The sequence below is a fragment of the Bidens hawaiensis genome, unplaced genomic scaffold (genome assembly GCF_021521415.1).
Source record: "Bidens hawaiensis isolate Kalapana, Puna unplaced genomic scaffold, B.hawaiensis_p1.1 tig00012997_1, whole genome shotgun sequence".
Lineage (NCBI taxonomy): Eukaryota > Viridiplantae > Streptophyta > Magnoliopsida > Asterales > Asteraceae > Bidens > Bidens hawaiensis.
In genome coordinates, this window is record NW_027492087.1 from 86,256 (window position 1) to 93,384 (window position 7,129).

General features: G+C 35.7%; 1 pseudogene; it reads right to left on the reverse strand.

Annotated features, from left to right (window-relative positions):
* Positions 1-335: 335 nt before the first annotated feature.
* On the reverse strand, positions 336-5,545 carry LOC143542787 (zeatin O-glucosyltransferase-like; annotated as a pseudogene).
* Between the last annotated feature and the right edge of the window lie 1,584 nt (positions 5,546-7,129).

A 7,129-nucleotide genomic window follows, 5' to 3' on the forward strand; every position in this document is an offset into this window, starting at 1 on the left:
AGCTACTTAGCGACCACTAACCCAAATAAAGGGCAGCATGTGAACCACTAGTTTTGATTTGGTGTAGTCATTATAATTTATAAACACGTGTCTATAAGCGGATGTAAGTATTACAATGATGCATCGAACTCATCATGTATGATTCATTGGTGTACGTAGTTACTTTGATTGCAAATTGCATATTAACGGTTAGTTAAACCAATTAACACAGTGTGTCCAACTTCGCATGTTAGATCGGTTGTAATATTGAGTTGTGATGTAGAAGTTTAACCATAGATACAATAACTAAAAACAAAATATATAATATGTTGTGTTCAACTTCGCATGTTGGATATTTTTAAACAGGAAAACTTAACACGATACAAAGTTATGACTCTGACACGATAGTTAAAAACATGAGTTATGTTCGGGTTAAAGAATACAATCTGCCAACCTAACACGATTAAAACCCAACAAGTATATATGCATATACATGCCTGATGTGTTTTTGTTACGGTATACGTAATCATCTAGTGATGTGGGCAATAAACGATTGTAACTGCAACCAAGAACCACCATCTTCCATCACCGATTACCTTACCCGGCCACCCATCTCCATCGCCCTCCTCCGTATATCCAACCCTTCCTTCGTAGCCATTAATATCCTCACCGCCTTCTCGACATCTTCCGCCAACACTATCTCATCTCTCCACTTCCAATCTCTAACCGACACTCCAACTTTCAGAATATTGGTAATAAGCACCGAGTTAGTTGGCTGATCCGAATGCATGGGCCAGGCCACAATTGGCACACCCATTGATATACTCTCCATACACGAGTTTCATCCACAATGACTCATGAACCCACCAGTAGCACGGTGGGCCAAGATTTCTAACTGCGGGACCCATTCGTGAACCACCAATCCTCTTCCTTTGATTCGTTCTTCGTATCCTCTTGGTAATTCGACTGTAATGTAGTCGTTAGAAGCGTCGCCTTTATCGGCATCCCGTAGCGCCCATATAAAATTTTGCTTGCTCTTTTCTAACCCAATTGCGATCTCGGTTAACTGTTCTTTGGTGAGTGAGGTTGATGTCCCAAAAGAAAAGAATATCACCGAATTTGTTTCTTGTTTATCAAGCCATTTAAGACACTTGTACCTTACATGCATCAAATAATTATTTGACATTCTTATAAATATGAAATAATAATGTAATTACATCAAACAGGTTCAAAATTAATGAATCTTAGCCCTAATGGATAGGTTTTTCACTTGTTTTACATCATAATCTTTTGAAAATTGTCTACCCAGTGCAAGCTGTGATTTTTCTGTTGGTTAGCGGGTATTAGCGGCTTTAGTGAGTTGTCTAGTACGTAACTAACTTCGTTATGACCAAAAATGTAAAAATCTTTTTATGTCAAGAAAACTAGTCTTACCTTTCTCTCCTTTTGTTGTCCTTTTAATGTCTATGGGATTAAAAGGACCAAGAGCCCACAATGTTTTGTTCCGATTTCTCTCTTCATTTTCAAGTAGATCCAACATGGGTTGCCTCCATGATTCTACACGAGTTATAGATGCGACCGGAGTTTAGTTTTGCGTAATCATGTTGCATAGACGTGAACTTCTTAAACTCGGCGGTGAAACAATCCTCGAACAACAAGTGGTCATTCGTTAATACTACTGAATCAGTTATGTTGTCAAATTGTTTACGAATGTTTCTTAAAGTATACAACAATATAGTAAAAGCCGATACGCTATGAAAAGTGTAGGATTCCGCATTTGGAAGGGATACAAAGTCTTGGATCACCGAGCCCATGAGTGAGTCATGGATGATCACAAGGCGGCGTGTGGTGGTGGACAGTTTACGGAGGATGGACGCCACCGGGTGGCGTAGTTGGGTGGTGGCTTCACATAAAGGTTGAAGGTGTGAAGGGAACTTGATGGTGGAATAAGGGTTTGGTGTTGGAGACACAAAGTTAGGTGTTTGTAGTTCATGGAAATGAATACTGACAACCTTGAGTGGGTCCCACCCTTGAACCCGGAGTTTCGCTTGGCGGCAGTGGGTGGTGGTGCTGATGAAGTGGACGGGGACGTTGCGGTGGGAGACGAGGCGGGAGAGGTGGAGGAGTTGGTTCAAGTGGCCTTGTAATGGAAGTGGAACCATCACCACAACTGCCGGAGACAATGAATGAGTCTTATAGTTGCAAGAAGTGAGTTGTCTTTGGTTTGTAGGGTTATTATAATAACGTTTTTAGTTATGGTGATGTGATAATTGAATGTTGGTGACGTGTTTGACCAAGTTACACTACTACAAAAATAGGCATTTGCTACGGTCAAATATGTAGCTAATCTGTAGCAAACACCCATTTTGCTACGGATTTGCTAGGATTTTAGCTACGAAATACAATTATGCAACGGTTTTAGCTACAATAAAAGACGTGGCTGTTTAGCTATCAATTTTGTTACAAAAATGTTTGCTACGTACTTTTAGCTACAAATTTTGCTTCGGATTTTATTTACAGATTTTGCTACGGTTTGGTTACAAAAAAATTGCTATGGTTTTTACTACCAATTTTGCTATGAAACTTAGCTACCAATCTCGCTACTGATTTTATATAATTTTTGCTACAAATCTAGCTACAAATTTAAGCAGGTTTTTTGCTTTGGATTCTGTATGGCTTTTGCTACCGAATTTGTCAATATTGTCCAAAGCTTTTTATTTTATTTTACTTTTTTTCTTAATTAAATTCAAATTTTAATAAATATAAAGTATATACCAAAACAAAAGTTAACATCAAAATCCAAAAAAAATATACATATATCCAACTAATATAAACAAAGATATAAATTATCCAAACACGATACAACAAATATTCCGAATTTTGGTGTTTACCGACCAACATAGACCCATATCATATCCTTGTCGGTGGTTTTGTTGCCATCAATTGGAATTTCCTATTCATGTGGACGTATAACCTTACATGTTCTTCAACTTTCTCCATCATAACATGCTTCTCTAATTTATCTTGTTCAAGTTCAGCTATTTGATCTTTCAACATTTGCACCTATAAATAATAAATTAACAAATCAAACTTAATAGCACATTAATACCGATTACTGAATACACAAGGGCCTCTTATGATACATTATAACAACTTACAGGCAAATATAACTCACAGTAAGAATGTATACCACTTATGATACACTTAAAAAAAATAACCCATTAACCCCCTTATAACCAAAGTTAACTCAATATAACCCAGTACATTGCAAAATGAACTGTCAAGACTCGTTGTCACATATTACAACAAATTATGACTTAATATAAGTCAATGCACCCAAATACAGTGCTCATCGCTTGTATGAATATGAAATACGTCTAATTGTGACTTTCTTTGTTTCGTAACACGTGTAGCTTGTGGGGCTTGTTGCTTAAAACAAGCATAACTTAATTTATGAACTTTATGCAGTAGTCTAGTTTAATGTTAATCTGTTTGGAGTTTTGTTGTTGCTTAAAACAAGCATAACTCAATTTATTAACTTTATGTGGGAGTTTAGTTTAATGTTAATTTGTTTGGAGTTTAGTTAATGTTTATGTAAGACGAATGTTATGTATATACAAATACATTGTAAGTATACACACCTGAAAACACTCACGTATGCATCAAGAGTTTGTCGTCCACCTTTGTATGTACTATCATGACCATTATCTTGCCTGCTATCTTGGCCAGCACTTTGACCCCTACTAACTCCTGCAGTCCTTCTACATAGTGTGCCATTATATCTACAAAATACTTGTAAACTTTAACAGCATAATTTTGTTATTGAGCAATCAAAACAGAGACAGGTTGGCTACATTATGATTAATAACTATTCTTTTTGTAACTGACCATGAAGAAATAAAGAATTGACTTATCCACCAACACTCATTTAAAAATTTATGTTGCAAGATCAATGGCAACATGTTGCCATGTTGGCCTTTCATATCTGAAAAAAAAAGAAGGAAAAAAAACAAATTGTGTTAGTTTTATACATTTTGAAATCATACTAATCACAAAATCTAAAAATAACATCAAAGACTACAAACCTCAAAAACCCACCTACGAAAGATCTTTCATAAAACTGTGTTATTCTTGTTCATCAAAGTCTTCCTCTACCATTTTCTAGAAACTTTAAGAAATAAAACCAATCAATCAAGTAATCCATATATTCATAAGTAAACAAAAAGCTAAAATATTAATAAATTCAAATGGATTTTCATTTCTTAGCATCAAGAACTCAATTTAACCCTCATAAAAAAGTAGAGAGCCATGGTCGTGCTTGTAAAAATCGTGACTAGGCGCCAAGTACTCAACGAGCCATCCTCGAGTACTCGGGGAGCCATCCTAGACTACTCTCTGACTATGGCCGAGTACTCACCGACTAAGGCTGAGTACTCCCAACTCCCCAATCGACTACCTACAAAATATAGCTTTATGGTTGTGAAAGCAATGGCAGAACAGACCAGTGCCTCCCCTTCTCAACCGAAACCTTCTGAGGAAAGCTTTTGTTCGAACCAAACCCATAAGCAACGTTTACTGCATATCAAAGCCATTGAACAACAACTGAGATTACAAACCCTAAAATATTAAATTCTTTTTCCTCAAAAGCTAACCTGATAGATATTGTAGGTGAAGAAGATGATCGATTGGGGATATTGAGAAGCGCGATGGTTACTTTATTAGAGGGAAGCGATCGTATAGCATAGCGGCAGGGGAGTCAATTTAGGGGAGGGTTGAGGGAAAGAAGAGATGACTGATTAGGATGAGAGTGGGGAGGAGGGAAATTAAATTTTTTGAGAGGAGGGAATTTCATTTTCCTTGGAGGGATACGATTGACTTCTTTTGGACACTACATATGATTTAATCAATGTTTCTGGACGTCGACCCAGACACTTTACTGAGTCACCGACCCAAAAGGGTGTAGCAGTGTTTAACCCGGATGACTTTATAAATAATTTAAATATATATATATACATAATTCATATACATATAAAAAATAATAATAATAACAAACTTTAATGTTTATTTATGTTTTATATATTGCTTTTTAACTTATGTTTGATCAACAAAGATATCAATAAAGTTTGATTGTTTGGCTCATTAGGTAATTATTAAAGTTTCTATCTTGAAAAGAACCTAAGTTTAAATCTCATCATGCACATTTCATTTTGAATTTAAGGAAGAAATGGGTTTTACCGGTTCACCTGTCGGGTCACCGGGTCCAGGCCGACCGCCACCAACAAAACCCGGCCGGGTTTCCAGAAACGGCCCAAATACCCTCACCCGGCCCGGTATATGGACCGTGTCCCATTCAGACCAGTCCTACCGACCGGGCCCGACCGGGTTTCAAAACACTGGATTTAATAGATTTACTAGATCATAGTCATAAAAGTCATGTGGATCCGATATAGCTCGGCTTGGCATCACGATCTATTTCGACACCACATATGATTTAAATTACTATATCATAAAGGTCAGTAACGGATCTTACATGTCTTAATGGGCTATAGCGGGCCTTGATAGCCATTATGACTTTTAATAGATCGTGATAAGCTTTATTATGCTCATATTAGGTGATTAGATTATATCAGAAATCATTATCGGCAATATTAGACCATAAATGCTTTAAGGGACCATATCGGGCCTTAACAGTTAATGGTATGATAACTATGAATGTAACATGACAAACTATATTAGGTCTTAGAGGGGGTGATATTAGGTTATAGCGATTCATCGTATATCATAAGAGCAATAACATACCATGCATAATGGATAATTGTATGTTTTGTCGGGCTATACTATGTCTTAAAAGGGTTGTATTTAGGTATGACAATGGGCGAGTATTGCTAATATCATACTCATACCTGGTTGTTAAATTTATCCCATTACCTATCAGGTATCAATCAATCAATCAATCATACCCAGTGTAGTCCCACCAACAGCAAAGCTATAAGTAGGGTCTGAGGAGGGTGAGATGTAGGCACACCGTACCTCTATCCAAAGGGATAAAGATGTGGCTTCCAGAGAGAGACCTCAGCTCTAAAGTACATATCGAGGAAGCAATACAAAGAAAACAAAGTTCAACAGTAATATAAACATTAATAATAGTAATAATAATAATAATAATAATAATAAATGTAAAGAAAATATCATTATGGTGTGTCGAGTAATTATCCATTGGGTATCGGGTATACCCGTTAGTTTGTTAGAAAAAATTCCTTTTAGGATTTCCAAGTAGCTTGTGAGCGGCTCGACTCGTTTGCATTAACCAACCAACGAGTGTATATGATTTACCAATAAGTGGTTTTGATCCATCAATATATTTTTTTCACGATTATGCTGTAATTTGTACTCGAATTTTATTAAATTATTAAAAAAGTGGGTTTTTATATAATTTTGCTATATATTTTACTATCAATTTTAAAAATATTTATTTTTTTTAGTTTGTTATGGATCTTGCTACAGATTTTGTAACTTTTTTTAATATTTGTTTTCTCGATTTTGCTACGAGTCTTGCTACTATTTTTTTCAAGTTTTTTTAAAAGCACTTATTTTCTCGTTTTTGCTACGGATTTTGTTACGAATTTGCTCAAGTTTTTTTTAAATGCCTATTTTATCGATTTTGCAACGGATTTTGCTATGAATTTTTTCAAGTTTTTTTCTAAAACTGATTTTTTCAATTTTGCTATGAATTTTGCTCCGGATTTTGCTATGGATATCATTCGCGATGGAATATCTGTAGCTAAATCATTGCTAAAGATTTCCGTAGCTAATTCGTAGCAAAAATTGCTACCAATTTTGTTTGTGGCAAAAAATTGGTAGCAAATACCTATTTATGTAGTAGTGTTACTTCATTACGGACCACAAGTACACAATGCACTTGTCTTATTAAGAGTCATGAAACACAATGTGTACACACCAAAAGGTGAATTTCGCCAGACATTTATTTGCAAAACTTTAGTATTGGTTTCTTATAAAAAAACATGCATGCAAAACGTTTTATGAATACCAATTTGGTTACTTATAAACGTACATGAATCCACACTACAACAAATTAACTTTATTGCAAAACGAAAGTCGCGGATTTGATGAGGACATGTCGTCTCTATAC